Genomic DNA, 20,485 nt, shown 5'->3' on the forward strand with positions numbered 1-20,485 from the left:
ACCAATGTGCCTTGGGTTCTGTTGCTCGAGGGAATCCTGACTAATACATGCAGATGATTTATCTCTTGTTTAGAGGAATTGAATAAAGCTGTAGCTCATTTAAAGTCCTGAGTAGCAAAGTGTCATGAAGGAAGTGTCACGTTGTTTGATTGGGACAAGGGCTGGGTGAAGATAATGGGGAGCTGTGGGAGCTTGTGGTCCTGGCTGCACAGGGAGTGCATCTGGGACTCATGTAAAGGTGCAGCTGTTGTGCCTCAGGAAATCTGTAATTCACTCATGTTGAGGGACAGGAGTAAGGAATGCAAACAACTGTGTCTTTGTGCATGTTAGGGTAGTTTTCCTAGGAAAACAATGATCTAATTCACACAGGTAATACGTAAACACAGAATCCTGTGTCCAGAGAGGCTCCCTGGAGAAACTGCTGTGTGGAGAGGAAGCCCCAGACCCTGACAGGAAACCTGCCTGTAACCTCCATCTTCACCTGCTCCTGGCAACACAAAGCAGAATTGTACATAGTGTGCGCCCCCCGGTGGTGCTGATCCCCTCCTGCAGGGAGGTTTGTGTCTGGGCTCCCAGCGAGGTCCCCTCACCCTGTCTCTTGCACAGTAATATGTGGCCTTGTCCTCGGCCTGCAGGTTGTTCATTTGCAGATACAGCGTGTTCTTGGAGTTGTCTCTGGAGATGGGGAGTCGGCCCTTTACTGAGTCTGCGTAGTACGTGCTACTTCCATCATCATAAATATATGTGAGCCACTACACCCCTTCCCTGGAGCCTGGCGAACCCAGCTCATTGCATATCTACTGCAGGTGAATCCAGAGGCTACACAGGTGAGTCTCAGGGACCCCCCAGGCTGCACCAGGTCTCGTCCAGACTCCGTCAGCTGCACGTCACAACAGAAACCTGCAGACACCAGACATCTTGGTCAGGAAACTGTCACACATCCACTGTTTCTCACTCTTATCCACTCACAGACTCAGTGTCTCCCATTCACCATGAATTACCTTTAAAAGGGCAACCAGGAACACCCAGCCCAGCACAAACTCCATGGTGAGATGTCTGTTCTGTCCTGATCAGAGAATGGGAACACCTGGGACTCCCGGGGCTGGGGCTCCTCTCCCAGCTGCAGAGTCTGGGATGGGCTGGTTTTATCTCCATAGAGAGGACCCCATTTGCATGTGCTCTGACATATATATCAAGCTCCAGTCCTAGATTTGATTCTTTAAAAGTGAACTACAGGGTTAGGGACGCACTTGTAGTTTAGTTTGTGTAGATGGTGTTTGACAATATGAATAATTGTATTCAGTGAGTACAGGTGTATTTGCAGTCCTGTGTGCATTTTTACAGGTCTTTCATCAACATAGATCATTTTCACTCTACAAGTATTTGACATACTTTTTGAAGTTTAACCCAAAATACTTTATTCTGTCATTTTCACTTGTATAATTTTGTTATTTATTTTGCATGTATTTTCATGCTGGTGTGTAGAATCACAGCTGGTTTCTTTTTATTTATTTTCTTTGTTCATTTTGCATCCTGCTCTTTTCCTCATTTAAAAAAACTGGTTCTAATATTTTTTGTGGAATCTCTAGGGTTTTGTTATGTTCAAGATCAATGTCACCTGCAAACAAGTAGTTTTCCTTCCACCTTACTGATTTAAATGTCTTTTATTTTTTTTATTCCATATTTTTTTTTCTGGTTACGTCTTCCAGTTGTAGGAGAAGAAAGCTTTCCCTTTTTTCTTCTGGGATTTAGCCAGTGTAAGGATTCAATTGACATAAGACCTATCTACAGGAGAGAATAAATTTCATTTTGTAAGTGCATGGCCTTCCTAATGACATGACACCCAGAGAAAGGACAAAGCAGGTGGCACTTGTGTCTTTCAGACAACAAAACATTGGATTTGGCAAGAGTTAAGTTTGGGGTATTATGTTAGTCACCAAGTAAGTAGGTTTGTTTGCATAGCCTTCTTGTCCCTGTATTCTTTATTGTGGTGCTAACGATGGTTCTTCCCTCTTGGTACACGGGAGGGAGATTTATATCCTGCTGTCAAGGGACGATGGAGAGTCTGAGTGTACTTGGACTCTGTCTCAAGTGACTTTCACCCAAATAAGCAGTGTGACAAGATGACATAGTTTGAGGTGGCATATGTATTCTTCACGTTATCATGGGGAACACTTATGTTAGGGGTGACCATCATTACCTGGCTCCTGATTTGACAGGAAATCCTTCAGCATTTTACCGTTCAATATGCTGTCAGGTGTGGGCTTTTCATAGTGGCCATGATCATGTGGAGGTAATTTCCTTCAGTTCCTTTTTAATTGGGTTCTTTTTAAATGATGAACATGTGTTGATTTTTGTCTAATGTTTTTTTGAATCAATTAATGATGGCTTTGATTCATTCATTCCCTTTGTTAATGGAGGATATCACCTTTATGCATCTGTGTATGTTGAAGGATCCTTGCATCCCTGGAGTGAATCCCACTGGATTATGTTGTATGATCCTTTCAATGTTCTGTTGAATTCAGTATGCTCAGATTTTGTGAAGGAATTTTGCATGTATGTTCATTTGAGATAGTGACCTGTAGTTTCCCTTCTTGTGGTGTCTTCCTTTGGTTTTGGTGTGTAAACAATGCTGTCCTCACAAATTTCATTTGGGACTGCTGTTTTTTTATCAGTGTTCTGTAATAGTTTGAGAAATATTAGCATTAATTCCTCTTTAAATACTTAGTAGAAGTTTTAATAAAGCCATGGACTCCTAGGCAGATTTTTTGGAGGGTGAGGTTTTAGATAGAGAAATCTTATTAATTTTTCTTTTGTTCATTTTGTATTTTTCCATGATACAGTCTTGGTGGCCTACATTATGGCATAAAATATGTAATTTGTTCCTGGTGATCTAATTGTTGGCCTATAAATACCTAAGTTTTTCTTTAATGATCCTTTTCATGTCTTTATTTCAGTTTTGTCTCCATTTTCAATTCTGATTGCATTTGTTTGAGTCTTCCTTATTTCCCCAGGCTACCTATTTGTTTCAAATTTTACATACTTTTCAAAATACAAATTTTTATGTAATTGATTTGTTTTCTGTATTTGTGATAGTCTCTATTTTCTGTCTGCTTTATGTTGTTATGGTATTTTCATGTTTATCTTGTTATGTCAATAAAAATGCCAATGAGTTTTTTAAGGAATCTGAAAAATATACAATTCATATGAAAGCACACAACACATGGAAGCAACAAAACAATCATGACGTCGAGAGAACCTGGAGACATCACACTTCTCTCTTTCTAAAGATATTGCAGAGGTACATTAACCACAACAGTGTGCTGCTGGCATCAAATGAGACATTTAGACCAGTGGAGCTCATTACGGAGCCCAGAAGTAGAAGTTTGCAGATGCAGTGAGCAAATCCTGCACGAGATTTCCAACAATGCACAGTGGGGGGAGGATAGTGTCTCTTAAACGTGGTGTTGACTAGGGGCACCTGTGTGGCTCGGTAAGTTAAGCAACCCACTTCCACCCCGGTCATGATCCACGGTTTGTGGTTTCGAGTCTCACATCAGGCTCCTGCTGACAGCTCAGGGCCTGGATTCTGTTTCTGCCTCTATCTCTGTGCCTCCCTACTCATGATCTGTCCCTCTCCCTCAAAAACAAAGTAAAAAGTAAAAAATAGTATTGATATATACATGCAAAATAATAACATTTGGCCATAATCTTGCTTCATACATATACGTCGACACAAAAAAATCTTAAAATGGATGAAGGATTAAGAAGAACACTTGAACCTAAATGCCTTCAAAGAAAACATGAAAGATAAATATGACATTCACTTGAGAACGATTGATTTGATATAAAAGCAAAGTCACAGAGAACAAAGCAGGCCAGGGGGACTACATCATACCAGAAAAGGGGCAAGCAAATATTTGCAGAGCTAGAAGGCAGTCTATGGGAGGGTAGACATTACAATAAAAAATATTGAAAAGGAGTTAATATCCAAAATGCAGGAGAGACAATAAGGAGTTCTCATTTCCCTGCCATCAGACCACACCTCAAGCTTCCCCCTTTCCCTAATGGAGACCCACCTCCTTTCAAAGTGCTCCTCAGAGGATGAGTCTTAAAAGATGTGCCCGCTAGTGTCTGGGCCTCACATGCACAAGAGGATGGATTGCCCCCAGTGCAGAGCCTGTGCTCAGGGGGCCTGAGAAAGGAACTGCCCCCACCCATCAGTAGCCAGATGCCCTGTCTTGCTGCAGAGGGAGGACCTGACCCTGTGATAGAATCTGTTACCGCAGGATGTTCTTGCTTTACCTCCTCACCGTGTAACACCCCGATATTGTGAGTAAAGAAAGAACAGAATTTGATTCAGAAGACAAAGCTACTGATTTGTACAATGTAGGAACCATAAAGTCTTTTGTCATCTATTACACCCCCCCACCATCTTTTGTCCCTAACTGGGCTGCCACTCATGTCTCAATTCCTGGTGATGAAGATGCATCCCTGGAATGAACATCTGCTCAACTTTCTTGTCAATGCCATTGCACTCTGATTCACAAGTTCTCTTTTCATGTATGCTTGGGGAAGGCAACTAAGTTGGGCTCAATAGTACTCCAAGTTCTTGAAGCCAACTTACATTCTGTGCCTTCACCCAAGGCTGCACTCTTGTTTCGTATGTCCGTGACTTGTCACTGTATTACCAAAGGAGCCAGAGAGCCCTTGCAGACTCCCCCACCCTCCTAAAGCACCAGCCGGTCAGGGCCATACACCCTCCTGTCTTCTTAATGTCCATGGTTGCAAACAGCTACTGCCAACGAGGACTATGTCACAGTGCTTCAAAACTCCCCACAAAGTGTCTTGTCAGTTTTTCACATCCCTCTCACCGGTACAAAAATGCAGTTGCATAAGCTTCTAAGAAAACCTGGCTACTGCTTCCCAAGGACCCCTAACTTCACTGCCTTTGCTCTGTCTCTGTGAGCCCCTCACCCCTACCTGATGCTGCCACAGATTTCTTTTCGTGGCTTTCAGAGTCATTGACCTACTTTAAAGTGTTAATATTAGCTCTGTGCACACCCCAAACTCTCATCTGTCTGAATATCAATAACATGTTTCACCTTTCATTCCATGGAAATGGAGTGGCTGCAGGTATCCTGCGACAACCTGTGCCTCTCGGATATGTCCTCTAACTTTCTTCCCATGAAAATTAGACCTTGGGCCATCAGGCCCCACTGCATGCTTGTACCCCCACAGCTGCTGTCTGGATACATTAGGATCCCACTCACCTCTGTATTACTCTCTGACAAGTTTGTAATTTCCAGGCCCACCACCTACCTACCAGCAGGCCACTGACCAACCCCTCCATCATCTTGTGTCATGTTAACAGTTTAAATTGGGCTATCCCACTCCCCTCCCTAAAAAGGGAGACCCAGGGCACCTGGGTGGCTCAGTTGGTGGGCTTCCTAGTTCAGCTCAGGTCATGATTTCGCAGATTGTGAGTTTGAGCACTGCATCGGACTCTGTGCTGTCAGCTCAGAGCCTGGAGCCTGCTTCAGATTCTGTGTCCCCCTCTCTCTCTGCTCCTCCCAACTCACACTCTTTCTCTCAAAAATAAATAGACTTTAAAAAAATTTAAAAGGGGAGACCCTACTTCATTCCACACGATTGCCCTCAGCTACAGGAATGGTTTCTGGGACATCTGGTGGTCAACCCTGAGTTCTATTTAAAAAAAAAAAATTAACATTTATTTCTTATTGAAAGACAGAGACACAGGGTGTGAGCAGGTGAGGGGTAGATATAGTGGGAGACATAGAATCTGAAGTAGGCTCCAGGCTCTGAGCTGTCAGTACAGAGCCCGATGTGGGGCTTGAGCTCACAAACTGCGAGATCATGACCTGGGCTGAGGTCCATAGCTTAACCAACTGAGCCACCCAGGTGCCCCACCCTGACTTCTGTTTTGTGACAGCTTCTGTATGTGGGGAAACATAGGAGCCACTCAGGCCAGTGTCCCTACTAGAAGTACTCCAGGCGTCCTCTCTGCCTGCTGTAAAATCAGTCTAAGCCACTGCGCTCCCAGGTTTTCCCAAGCTTGCACATCTGCAAAGGGAAAGACCGCCACTATTCACAGGCATTCCAGACCTGCCCTGGAGTCTTCAGGGCTGTTGGCACCCTCTGGAAATCCCATAGGTCCTAACCGTCATGAGTACCAGAGGACAGAGGACATTTTTCCAGCAGGCCTATAATTGCTGCCCTATTATACGCAACTGATCTTTCTGCTAAAATTGCTAACAGTCACTCTCCAGCCAAAACCGTGAGGAGACTGTCACTATCTCTCCAGCGACTGACAGAGCTCACAAGACTGTCAAATACGCAGCCAAGATCAGAGGTCCCTGTCCTTTACTTCACTTTAGAAGCCTTCCTTTTTCCTTGACTTGGACTATTGTTTATCATGTAAGTTCCTCACAATGGGAAAAGACAGGTGGACAGATAATGATCAGATGGGGTGTACATCGGGGTTGAGTGGGCCTCCTGAGACCCCTTTCTTCTCTCCTTTGGTCTTGCACCAACCCCATCAGATGGGATAATTAAGAAACTGAGAGACAGTGGGTTCTTCCCAGGCATCCACTAAACCTCTGACTAAATTATTTCCCAGGGCACTACTTGTAAATCTCTCCAAGTTTTGTATAATATCAGCAGGCCCCAGGGAGTCCCTCTATCCCCTCCCTGCCCATGGGGCTCTCCAGATGGATTTGACAAATTGGCTTCCTGTTTGGTTAATGGCTGCATGTTTGGTGGATGGACTGATGCTGTCTGACTGGACATGCCAATGCCACGACTGTGGTGAAGAATGTAATGCCTGAAATGGTTCCTGGATTTGCCATTCCATTATGGATTTAGCCAGACCAAGGAACTCACTTCAGCACATAGACAAACTACGTACTTGCAAACTTGGGGGTGATAATTAGAATTTCATACCCCACATCATCCTTAATCATCACAGAAGAGGATGATGAGGATATGTGGATTAGGGGAACAGATATGGAACATGAAAAACTAGACACAAAATTCCTTCAGGGAAAATCTGCCTGGAAACTGGCCTGGAACATCCAGAATAATTGTCCTTGGCCCTTAATGAGATTTGGAATGCTCCAAATAGCAGGCAGGGACTGACCCCCTTTGCAACAGTATTTTCGAAAGGAATCCTTAACCCTTTCTTTACTGATTGGGTGAACTTCATGATAACTTATATGACCAAGTTGATGCCATGCATAGCCATGTCCAAGAACTAACAGGTACACTTGGGTCATATCATCCACAGACAATAAGAACATGGCCTCTGCCACTGACTAGCCTTGCCACCCTTTCTACAGAATATGGGACGCTCATCAGGTCTTCAGAGAGCACCCAGTGCCGCCTCGCTGAGAGGGACCTTATGACGAACTCCTAACCGACTACACTGCCATCAGAATAAGGGAAAGATTCTTCTGGATTCACGCAAGCTGCACAAAATAGTTCCAGATCGCCATTGTCAATACCGTGGATGACCATCCCCATGATGACCATAGGTAAGGATTCCCAGAGCCAATTCCCAGGCTTCAGAAGCACATGGCATCACATACTAGGTCACGGATCAAAAAACTGCATTTGCACCTAGTTTTATTTTCTGGCTCTTTCCTGTCAGGAAAAAAAAAAAAACTTTTTAAAATGGTGCCTACCCTTTCCCCCACTATTAAAATACTGACTACATTTCCTGCTCTCCCTCTGAACCTCTATGACTGTCTGTCTTCAGACTGCATCTGCCCCATTCACCTGCGTAGTTATCTCAGCAGGTCAGACACAGACCCTTACACCAGTTTTCCAAGTCCCATCTACAGTAAGTAATCAGTCTGATTGTCAATTGTTTTGACATCGGGATAGCAAGTAAGCCCCCAAAGTAATGTTATTTCCTGCCAATGTAAGCAGGTGAATGCACCATGTGGATGGACAAATGGAAGGGTGTGGTATCCACAACCAGAACAACAATGTCACTCTGCCTTTCCTTCCACTGCATTGATTGGGACCACAACTTTGATGGAAGCTTCAGGATGGTCCTTTGCTCAGGTGAAGTATTGGGAGAGAATATTTCCCTTTGTATGAAGACAGTCATGGTGCTAGGTTCTCTCTCTCGGTGACATAGCAAGGCAATCTGGTGCCAGATGGTCACTAGGTACTCCAGCATAACCCCCATGGCACAAACACTTTCCAGATCCCAAAATGTTTCATTGGCACTCAGACTACCTGTGCATCAAGTGGCATAGCTCAGCCATTTCCAGGTAAGGCTGCCTAACAGCACAAGTCATATGAAAGTAGACCGAAAATCTGGAGTAGCTCAGTCAGGTGACAAAACCCACCTTATAGCTGCTGAAGGACTGCAGGCCTCCCATGTCTCACAAACTTTCAGGAATGTATGATAATTGACCAGTGACAGTGACCATCAATTGCCCAGACCAGTGGGAACTCATGACAGGCTCTACATGAGCTGGTCAGCCTAACATCTTGGCACTCTTTGGACTGTTAGGAATTCCCAAGGCAGCAGGGTAGAGATGTACAGGTTGAGAGCAGACTGTGGCTGGGACTCCTTGGTCATCGATGCTGAATGGGACATACTGGCTAGCTCAGTCATGACAGAGTCTCCCCTGTGGCCCTTGAGATACCCTCAACTGCCTAGACAGTTGGGAATCTGAGCCATCTTATGGACAGCTGGGAGTTTACATTTCGGTAGTCAACTGTAAAGCGCCACCTGTTAGGAGGGGGATTTAATGCCCGTCAAGTGGGCAGACTGAAAGGAGAAATGGTGTGTTTAATGTCCCCGCTCCTTCAGCAAATCTTGAATTATGGGGTGCAATTACTCTGTCCTCTATTGCACACAATATGGATGTGCATATACTGTCTTAATTGGATGTAGGGGGGTGCAATATGCAGTCCTACAGACTCCTGATATATAGTTCCCCCCAGGAAAGCCAGGCACTGGGTTTGTTCCCACTGGCCTTGATGGCATGTGAGGGCATCCACATCATTAACAAGACGATGCAGGGTCAAAGGGGCCATCATTGCTAAAAGGGATTCAGTAAAGATTCTTCCAATAGTGACATTAAAGGGATGTTGAGACCCTTCTACTATCCCTCCCTTTATACCTTGTAAGCTAAAGGGCACCACACTTATATTTGGAGGGGTTCCTGGGAAGCACTGTACCTTGGCTTCAGGGTCAATGAGAGAAATAAAGTGTTGTCTGTGTCTGTGTCCTACACGGTAATTATAGAAGTATATAGGCAATTGTCCCAGGAGGAAGGACATACACCACAAACCTCCGGGTCCCTAGGCAGGGGCTTGGCATCTCCCCACCCACTGGGATCCCAGCACCCCACTATCAGGGCTGTCATGTCCAAAGAAGTGATGGCACCCACCCGAAGGGTAGGAACAGCATTCTCTCGAAGATCCCAAAGAGTCTGATCAAAGTTTCTGACTTGTGTTCAGGCTGTCCTGAGATTAAGTCACTAGGGACCCCTCTTCTCAGAGCTGTGCATAAAGAGAAGTGTGGGCATCATCTCTAGAGCAAGAGATCTGGGTTGAAGTTCCACCCCTTGGTGGGGCACTGCTGGGACCCTCCTGTAGGCTCCTATCTATGGAGGTGGTGATCCCATCAGCATTTGCAGCAAAGAAGTCTTGGGCTTCTTGAAAATTCTCCTTTTCACATCTGGCTATGGCATGCATGCTAATGCCTGCTACACTAAAGCTGGTATTTCCATGAATTGTATTGGCACAAGGCTTAAGATCAGAGTGGTCCTTCAAGAAGAACTCCTTAGATTCTGTTGTCAAGTGCCTCTCCTCCAGGTGGAAATGGACAAGGGCTCATGGGCACATGACATAAGGGAAACAAAACAAAACAAAACCCAAATCCCACACCCATTGAATTGTCCCCATTCTATCTTAGAGTTGGATTGCATCACCTGGCCTTGACCTCTCCCAGTGGGCCTGTGCTGTCGTGCCATAAAAATCCAAGTCTGGAGAATCAGAGCTTCTTTCTTCCTACCTTTGTGGGCTCTGGGGCCCTAGGGAGCCTCTTCCTCAGAGCCTTCCCCTTTTTCCTTGGTGTGTGTCTCTTGCCATGTGCCTTGGGGTGATTGTCAGAGCCTTTTGATACAGTGAAAAGACTGGAAGCTCCGTAGGTTATCTCTAAGTAAACAGGCCATTGATACCTTGAGCTTTTCAGTGATTTATGAATCTGGGGCACTTGGACCAATCCAGACAGCTGTAGTGTGTCAAGCACTTAAAGCAACAGCTTGGAGCCAATTGTGAAGACCCACTAGAGCCAATCAATATCCTTGTCTCCCTCCCTTTCGACAAATGATTCCAGGAAACCTTGCATTTTCATGAGGGTGTAGTGCCTGTCACCATTTCTCTCTTTCACACTGGTCCGTGGATATGCTGGTGTAGTGAAGACCTGGGATAGAAGTTAACTCTTCCCAGACACGTGTGATTAGGCCTCCCACGCTGCAGTGTCCCCATCAACACCTGTCAAATAGGGAGCCATTGTCAACAGCAGTGACGAATACAGCCAGTAGGGGGAGGTTGCCTTGGCTGTGTCCTCCGCCCAGGGAGACATGATGCTCCTGGTAGAGTTGCCTCTGTCACTAGGTAGGCATGGCTAAGCAAACACATCACCAGGGTACTGGCTGCAACACAGTGGACCCAGCAGCTGGCATCTTCTTCGACACTAATCTAGGCATATGGTCTTCGGTGTCCAGCAATATCTCACTTGGAGATGAGTAGGAAATACACACCTCTGGAACCCCAGGACGGTGCCTGATTGTTGGTCTCTGCAGGGAGTCTGACCTTTTATGGCACTGGTAACTTAGGGTAGGGGTTTCTGGCAACACCTGGCATCAGCCCAAAGCAAAGCTACAGACCACCAGCAAGCTCCAGCTCCTTCCCAGAGCAGCTGAGATGTGGGGGTGAGGAACGAGTGAGCCATTTTCAGTGCTAACACATTGTTGGAGGGCACCACCTAGGCCCCCAATCCCATCCCTGGGGACAAATGTGTTGGGGACCCCAGCTGTTGTACAAAATTAAGAACATGTAGACTGTATCCTGCTGAAGGAATAGGGAAGAGCCATTGCTCAGGGGGTGGATAGGCAGCTCCCTAGGCATCTGAGCTCTGGCTTTGGATACATGAGATGCATGGGGCCCTCCTGACTCAAGGTGGGTTTTCCGTGCACCCCCAACAAAGGAAATGGAGGCACAGGATTTATGACTCACAGGGCCCAGAAGCAAGGGTACACAAGGACCTTGGGAAGGGCAGGCCTCCTTCCCACAATCCCAGTGATCAGGGCACAGAAAACAGGGTAGCAAGTACCTGATTACTTGAGAATGGATGGGGCTGAAGTCCCTAACTTTTCACAGGCTCACATCTGTGTGGTTATTCGAGAAGGCTCTCAGAAAACCAGTGGGCATCCTAGGCAGATCCTTATCTAAGGTTAAACTCACTGAAAAGTAGGCAAGAGAAAGAGAGCAGGGATTTACATTGATCAGACTCCAACTGGATACCAGAGTCATCCATAGGCACTTTGCCTGACTTTCTGATTCATTTCATTGGGTGCTCCATTCAGTCTCACGGTCTCAGTCTCCCACATTTGGAAATTTTGTCTCCAGGGAGGCACAGCTTGTGCTAGGTGGAACCTAATGCCAGTCCCCTTCCCTCACAGCCCACAGACACCCCAGTGTGGGACAGGCAGTGTGGGTGGGTGGTAGCCCTCCATTATCCTGAACCCACATTGGGACTGGGGGAAGACAGATTACCTGGAGAATGAGAAAATGTTCAGTGTGCAAGAGCACAGTTTTGGAGACAACTCATGAATTTGTCCCTGAAAGAGCTTGTGTGAACATCTCTTAATTCTGGAAGCATATACCTCAGTTCAAGACCCAGATGCTGACTCAGGTCCTCTGCACATAATGCCGGGCTCAGTTTGGGCTCTTGGAAGCTTAGATATATACGTAGAGGCCACAAGCATGCAGTGTTTAAGTTTTATTTCAGCGTTCTGGTCAGTGAGCCATGAGAGATGTGTGTCAGAGCCGTGATGTGCCTGTGGACCCCTGTGTCTCCTGCAGACCCCCGAAACGTGGATGTCAGCTCTGCAGCCTCATTACTGTATTTTCACACATGTGCCAGTTGGATTGTCTATAGTTGTTCAGCAGTCAGGAGGCTAATTATGGATTGTCGTCAGCAACAATCAGTCCCTTAACTTTCTCGGGGTTGATAATTTGACATTTGTGGCGACACCACAAGGAATGCAGCTCTTATGGCTTAAATGGGACCAAAAACCGCTCTGAGATATAACAGGGATTCATCACTTTGCCTCACTGGCCGCCTTCTTGTTGGAGGGGTCCACTGCCTGTGCTCCCACCAGTGCCTCGTCCAGTGCACCATGGAGGATCCCAGCTTATGTGGCAATGGCAGTTCCTGTTATTGTCGCACGACCCTCTGTGACTGCATTTCTCCGGGATACAGTCATAATTCAGCTGAGCCACACTGCCAGTGCAGTAGGTGTCCTGACAGAGCTTTCCAGAAGCATAGGGGGTACCAGTTCTCACATGACCAATCTCGGTTGTTCCTGTGCTACTATGTGAATTCAGCCGCAAACACCAGAACCCTGAGATCTCAGATGGATGGAATCCAACATGCTCTTGCAGCTGAGGGAGATGCGTGACAATCCTACACTGCAGCCTTCCACACGGCTCGTCTGTGTGGGAAAAGGGTTCAGCGTTGAATTCCCCAGGGTCTTCTGCAGTGTCCATATCGGCTGCTTTTTTGATTTATGGCATAGCAGACTTCTTCACCTTTCCAGAATTTGCAAAGATTTCTTGGCAGCGCATAGTGCGGTCAGTGCAGTTCCCATGATAGCAGCATCCCTCTTCAGTGCATGGGGTTCCATCTTGCCCCTGGAAGTCATCAGGGTACGCCAAGGCCACTCCACAACCCTGCCTTCATCCTGTCTGTGTCGAAACCATTGGCCCTCCTGGCATCTCAGGGCTCTTATGTTTTATCTCAGGAGCTCTAGCTGGGTTTGAATACACCAGATTGTATGAACTCAGTATGACAGTGATCTCACTGATCCTCTGGGAGAGCATCTCGCTATGCTGTGGTTGGAGCTGGTTATCCCAGAAGGGCAGTTGCATGAACACTAGGGCTTGGAGTTCATGGTGAAGAACAACAAGAAGCAGCATCCATTTAGCTGCTCTCAGCAGAGGCTCCTATGCTAATGACCAGGGCAGTGCAACGGTGCCTGTCAGCTCTCCTGCCCCATGAAAATGCACTCCAAGAAGGTAACTGTCTCACCCGATGTGACTCAGGGATCCTCAAACTGTAGCACTCCCTATGGGCCACGGGGCTGCTTCTCCCCAGGAGCACTGCTATGCCCACCAGGTTCCACCCCAGTGATGGCATGGACTTCTAAACCTTGAGTCTTTGAACTGCACATTTACAGAAGGTTGACTTGTCTTGATTACCTTTATGTGTCATCTTGACTGCGTCATGGGTACCCAGTTTCCCCACTGTTTCTGTGGATGTCTGTTAACTATTCCAGAAGACACTGGCATTTCTATCCATGGTTTCTGTCTGCCTCAGCATCACCCACTCTATTAAGGTTCTGAAGAAAATCTGATGCAGAGGGAGGAAGAATTCCCTCATTTTTACTTCCCATGTGCTTGTGTGAACTGGAACAGTGGTCTCCTCTGGCCCTTGTTCTGAGAGTTACATCATCAGCTTTCCACGTTGTGAGACTAGAGTGTAGTTCAGAATTAGATGAGAATTACACCTCTGGTTTTCCTGGGTCTCCAGCATGTGAGAGTGGAAGGTGGGGCTTATCAGTGTGTTCAATTATGTAAACCAATGTGCTTTGGGCCCTGTGCCTCGGGAGAATCCTAATAAATGGAGATGAATTATCTCTTCTTTAGAGGAATTGGATAAAGCTGTAGCTCATTTAAAGTCCTGCGTAGCAACAGCCAGGTGGGAAGTGTCATGTTGTTTTATTGGGACAATGGCTGGGTGAGGATAAGGAGGAGCTGTGGGATCCTGTGGTCCTGGCTGCACTGGGAGTGCATCTGGGACCCCTGTAAATGTTCAGGTGTTGTGCCTCAGGATATCTGCAATTCACTCATATTGAGGGACAGGAGTAAGCAATGCAAAGAACTGTCTTTTGTGGACGTTAGTGTAGTTTTCCTATGACAACACAGTTGCTAATTCAGAGAGTTAGTAGGTAAACACAGAATCCTGTGTCCAGAGAGCCTCCCTGGCAAAACTGCTGTGTGGAGAGGAAGCCCCTGACCCTGACAGGAAACCTGCCTGTAACCTCCATCTGCACCTGCCTCTGGAAACACAAACCAGAATTGTGTATAGTGTGTGCCCCCCTGGTTGTGCTGATCCCCTCCTGCAGGGAGGTTTGTGTCTGGGCTTCCATTGGGGTCCCCTCTCTGTGTCTCTTGCACAGTAATATGTGGCCGTGTCCTCGGTCTTGAGGTTGTTCATCTGCAGATATAGCGTGTTCTTGGCGTTGTCTCTGGAGATGGTGAATCGGCCCTTCATGGAGTCTGCATAGCTTGTGCTCCTTCCATCATATCTAATATATGCGACCCACTGCAGCCCCTTCCCTGGAGCCTGGCAGACTCAGTCCTTGCTGTTGCTACTGAAGGTGAATCCAGAGGCTACAACGGTGAGTCTCGGGGACCCTCCAGGCTTCACCACATCTCCCCCAGACTCCACCAGCTGCACGTCACACTGGACACCTGTAGACACAAGACATCTTGGTCAGGAAACTGTCACACATGCACTGGTTCTCACTCATACCCACTCACATACTCAGTGTCTCTAATTCACCATGACTTACCTTTCAAAAGAGCAACGAGGAAAATCCAGCCGAGCACAAACTCCATGGTGAGGTGTCTGTGCTGTGCTGATCGCAGAATGGGAACACCTGGGACTCCCGGGGCTGGGGCTCCTCTCCCAGCTGCAGGCGGCAGAGGGCCTACCGAGGGCTACAGAGAGGGCACTATTTGCATGTCCTCTGACATATATATCAAGATTCAGACTTAGATTTGATTCTGTAAAAGTGAACGAGAGGGTTGGGGACGCATTTCTGCATTAGTTTGTGTGGATGGTGCTGTGAAAATATGAATAATTTTAATTGGTGAGCACAGGTATATTTGCAGGCACGTGTGCAGTTTTACATGTCTTTCATCAACATTGGTCATTTTCGCTCTACAATTATTTTACATCCTTTTTGATATTAATCCCAAATACTTTTTTCTGTGAAATTTTCACTTCTATAATTTGGTTATTTGTTTTGCATATATTTCCACGCTGGTGTGTAGAATCACGGGTGGTTTATTTTTTATTTATTTTTGTTCATTATGTATCCTGCACTTCTCCTCATTTTTAAAAACTGGTTCTAATATTTTTTGTGGTATCTCTAGGCTTTCGTTATGTTTAAGATCATGTCATCTGCAAACAGGCAATTTTTCTTCCTTCTCACTGTTTAAATGTCTTTTATTTCTTTTTATTGCCAAAGTTTGTGAGTAATTATTTCAGTTGTAGGAGAAGAATGCTTTTCCCTTCTTCTGGGGTTTTACCTGGTGTAAGGATTCAATTGACATAAGACTGATCTCAAGGGGAGGATAAATTTCATTTTGCAAGTGCATGGCCTTCCTAATGATATGACACCCAGAGAATGTACAAAGCAGGTGGCACTTGTGACTTTCAGACAACAAAACATTCGATTTGGCAAGAGTTAAGGCAAAGGTGTGGGTTTGGGGGTATTTAATTAGTCAACAAGTAACTAGGTTTGTTTTCACAGCCTTCTTGTCCCTGTGTTCCTTATTCTGGTGCTAAGGATAGTTCTTCCCTCCTGGAACAGGTAAGGGAGTTTTCCCAAGGGAGATTTATTTCGTGCTGTCAAGGGACAAAGGATGGTCTGAGTGTCCTTGGACTGGCTGTTTCTCATGTGACTTCCATCCAAATCAGCAATGTGACACGTTGATATGGTTTGAGGCAGCATGTTTATTCTTCACGTTATCATGTTGAATACTTATGTTGGGGGTGATCATCATTGTCTGATCTTGATGTAGGAGGAATGGTTTTCGTATTTTTCTGTTCAATATGCTGTCAGATGTCGGCTTTCATAGTGGACATGATCATCTGGAGGTAATTTTCTTCTCCTTTTTTTTCTTTCATTAACATGTTTGTTTTTTTATTTTTTTAAATTTATATCCAAATTAGTTAGCAAATAGTGCAACAATGATTTCATGAGTTGATTCCTTAGTGCCCCTTACCATTTAGCCCATTCCTCCTCCCACAACCTCTCCAGCAACCCTCAATTTGTTCTCCGTATTTATGAGTCTCTTCTGTTTTGTCCCCCTCCCTGTTTTTATATTATTTTTGTTTTCCTTCCCTTATGTTCATCTGTTTTGTCTCTTAAAGACCTTATATGAGTAAAGTCATATGATTTTGTCTTTCTCTGACTGACTCATTTCACTTAGCATGATACCCTCCCGTTCCATCCACATAGTTGCAAATGGCAAGATTTCATTCATTTTGATAGCCGAGTCATACTCCATTGTATTGATATACCACATCTTCTTTATCCATGATGGATTTTTTTTTGAGTGTTGAGTTTGATAAGTTCTTTATATATTTTGAATACTAACTCTTTATCTGATATGTCATTTTCAAATATCTTCCCCCATTAGTCAGTTGCCTTTAGTTTTGTTGATTATTTCCTTGCTGTGTAGAACCTGTTTATCTTGATGAGATCCCAATAGTTCATTTTTGCTGTTGTTTCCCTTGCCTCTGGGGACAATGTTTAGTAAGAAGTTGCTCTGGTCAAGGTCAAAGACGTTGGTGCCTTGTCCTCCTCTAGGATTTTTATGGTTTCCTGTCTCACATTTAGGTCTTTCATCCATTTTGAATTTATTTTTGTGTGTATTGTACAAAGTGGTCCAGTTTCATTACAATTCCATGTTGCTGTCCAGTTTTCTCAACACCACTTGTTGAAGGGACTCTCATTTTTCCATTTGATACTCTTTCTTGCTTTGTCGAAGATTAGTTGACCATATAGTTATGGGTCGGTTTCTGGGTTTTACAATCTGTTACGTTAATCTATGTGTGTATTTTTATGCAGGTACTATACTGTCTTGCTGACTATAGCATTGTAATATAGCTTGAAATCCAGAATTGTGATGCCTCCAGTTTTTTTCTTTTTCATGATTGCTTTGCAGATTCAGGGTCTTTTGTGGTTCCATGATAATTTTATTTCTGAAGTGTTTTTATTTATTTTTGAGAGAGAGAGAGAGCATGAGCATGGGAGGGGCAGAGAGAGAGGGAGACACAGAATCTGAAGCAGAGTCCAGGCTCTGAGCTGTCAGCACAGAGCCCAATGTGGAGCTCGAACTCATGGACTGTGAGATCGTAACCTGAGCCGAAGTCAGACGCTTAACCAACTGAGCCACCCAGGGGCCTCAACCATTATAAGTTTAGAATTATTGGTTCTAGCTCTGTGAAAAATTCTGGGATTAGTTGAGAGGGATATTTGCTTTGAATTACTTGCATTGAATGTCTAGATTGCTTTGGGTAGTATAAACATTTTAACAATGTTTTTTTCTGAGAGAAAATGGGAGGAGGGGCAGAGGAAGAGGGAAGGAGAATCCCAAGCATTTTCTGTGGTGTCAGTACAGGAACCAATGTGTGGCTCGATCTCAGGAACCATGAGTTCAAGACATGTGCCCAAATCAAGAGTCATGGCCTTAACCCATGGAGCATGTAAGCACACCAATTATACTCTTAAGTATAGAGAACAAACTGATGGTTACCAGAGGGAAGGTGAATGGAGGGTTTGGGGAAGTAGGTGATGGGGATGAAGGGGTGCACTCATAATGAGCACTGGGTGTTGTATGGGAATTTTGAATCACCATATGTTACACATGAATCTAATATTGCATTGCATGTTAACTAACTTGAATTTGAATAAAAAAATCAATGTATTTTACGTGTCTACAAATGGCCTTGTTGGCATACAGCCCACTGGGAATCATTTATTCCAAAAACTATACTGACAAAAGGAACAGCTAGAATTTTGAGCCAAGGTATGTTCCTTTCCTTCCCCACCCCACCTCAGCAAATGGAGAATCCAGTGCAAGTACCTGGGACTATAGGCGTGTGCCACTGAGTCTGGCTGCAACCCCCACGCCAGATTGTTGTAGCCAATACACAGGGTTCCCGGTGCCCAGCTCCTGTTCAGAGGACTCTTTTCCAGAGGGACAGAATGTCAGTGACCCCAAGCTGTTTGCTGTTGACGCCAAGCCCCTGCAGGTGCCACCGAGATGTGGGACTCATTGTATGCAGCCCCACTTCCAGGATGGAGGCTTTGCCCTGGGCACAGTCCACTAGGGATGCTGGGAGTCTGGTCGCCCCAGACCTGACTTATATGGCAGGAGCCTCATGCCACCAGGACAAGCAAGCCACAAGGAAATGAAGGTGCCACCCACCCCTAAACTGATCCCTCCTTTTGTCCCCACCTGCAGCTTCAGAGTTTTGCTCAGGGCAGGGGGACCTGGCGCAATCCACTAAACCAAGGTGCAGATCTGTTCCGGTACAACCGAGTTCATTTCCAGCTGAGTGTGAGGAAGGTCTGGGCCTCATGTTGTGGGAGAGTCAGGTGCAGGAGACAAATGGCTTCAGTGGAGGATTCCTAACCTACTCCTGCTCACCAGCAGGAGAGAGCAAGAGCCAGGGACAGTGGAGGGAACAGCTGCTGTCAGAACACATTTGAGATTCTGTTCTCAGCAACTCTCCATTCAGAGGAGTCCGAGGTGGTGAGGTTCAGTCTGTGGAGACTCCATACATCAGAGCATTGTTGAACATAGGACAACATTCAACATGCAGCAGAGGAATTTGTCATGTGGGGGTGGGTCAGAAAGTGATAAAGTCTAACCAAACACTGTCGCCTAGGCTGTCACATCTAGGCTGGCTGTGTGAATGTCTCAGGCCACACCACCTCTGTAGTCTTTGAGACTACTTTCATTCCCTCACATCATGTCTTTGAGGTTATCCTAGTTTCAGGTCTGCATCAATAGTGTCACATTTCTGTGGAAAAGCATCCCATTGATGGAAGTTTTATACTTGGTTTATTCCTTTATATTTAGACCGACTTTTGACTTATTCTTAGCTTCTAACACTAAGAAAGATACTATACATATGTACACACCATTTATTTTCAGAGCATGGGATTTCATTCTGGAGAAAATGCTCGGGGGTGGTATTTCCAGGTTACATGTTAAGTCATCCATGTATAATTTCATGAGTAACAGCCAATGATTTTCCAGATCTGGTGTTCATTTTTTATTCCTACCTGCAGTGTTTGAGGCCCCCAGAGTGCTGGATGCTCACCTGGATGGTGTTGCCAGTGTTCCCTTCATACCTGAGCCCTCAGGGTGTGTGCATAAGGCATCTATTGCATTCTTGATTAGAATTTCCTTGCCAATCGATGGTGTGAAGAGACTTTTCCTGTCCTTACTAATGTGTCTACAACCTCTAGGATGGGATGTTTACTACGCAAGGCTGTGCTTGTTTCATAGAGGGTTGTTTCCTTTCTTCCTATTGACTGTTGAGGGTTCTTAGCATATTCACGATGCAGGTCCTTGGTGGTTATGCAATTTGTGAATATTGTCTCTTCTTATGTACCTTGTCTTACTGCTATTTCCTCATTGGCAGAAAAAAACATCCGATTTTCACAAAATGTAATTATACCATTTCTTCTTATGGGTCTTGTGTTCTGAGCTTTAATTTTGGTTTTCATGATGATTACTTGTGACTAATATCTATTTTGTAATGTTTATACTTGAGAGAGAGACCGAAGATGAGTGGTGGAGAGGCAGAGAGAGGGGAGACACGGAATCTGAAGCAGGCTCCAGGCTCTGAGCTGTCAGCAGAGAGCCTGACAGGATGCTCAAACTCTTCAACTGTGACATCACGACCTGAGCTGAAGTAGATGCTTACAGCGACTGAATCACCCAGGCACCCGACTTATTTCCTGATTTACAATGTAAATAAAAGTCTTTTTTTTCTGGTTTCTCTCAATGTTGAATTGTTCCCTAAGTGGTCTCTGGTGACTTAGTGTTTTGTTGTTTAAGTTTATGGACTCCAGTAACTCAGTTTCATGGCATGGTTTTTTGATAACTATATGGTCAATTCTGTTGTCATGCTGTACTTGAACTTCAAATTTCATAAGAGATTCTGTGTGTGTCTCTTTGGACAGATTGCTCATCACATATGATAGATGTGCTCCTGGGGTCAAAAAACGCGTTTACCTTTCCAGGTGTTGGGCTTTCTCTATGTCTCAGGAGCCATTGAGCTCTGTGCACACAACCTAGTTCTTGACACAGGATTTTCCCTTCACAATTCTATGTAAAACCC

General features: G+C 45.3%; 1 pseudogene; it reads right to left on the bottom strand.

The window, feature by feature from the left end:
* Positions 1-209: 209 nt before the first annotated feature.
* On the bottom strand, positions 210-2,234 carry LOC122239540 (annotated as a pseudogene).
* Positions 2,235-20,485: the final 18,251 nt, after the last annotated feature.

Source organism: Panthera tigris, chromosome B3 (genome assembly GCF_018350195.1).
Source record: "Panthera tigris isolate Pti1 chromosome B3, P.tigris_Pti1_mat1.1, whole genome shotgun sequence".
In the NCBI taxonomy this organism is placed as follows: Eukaryota; Metazoa; Chordata; class Mammalia; order Carnivora; family Felidae; genus Panthera; species Panthera tigris.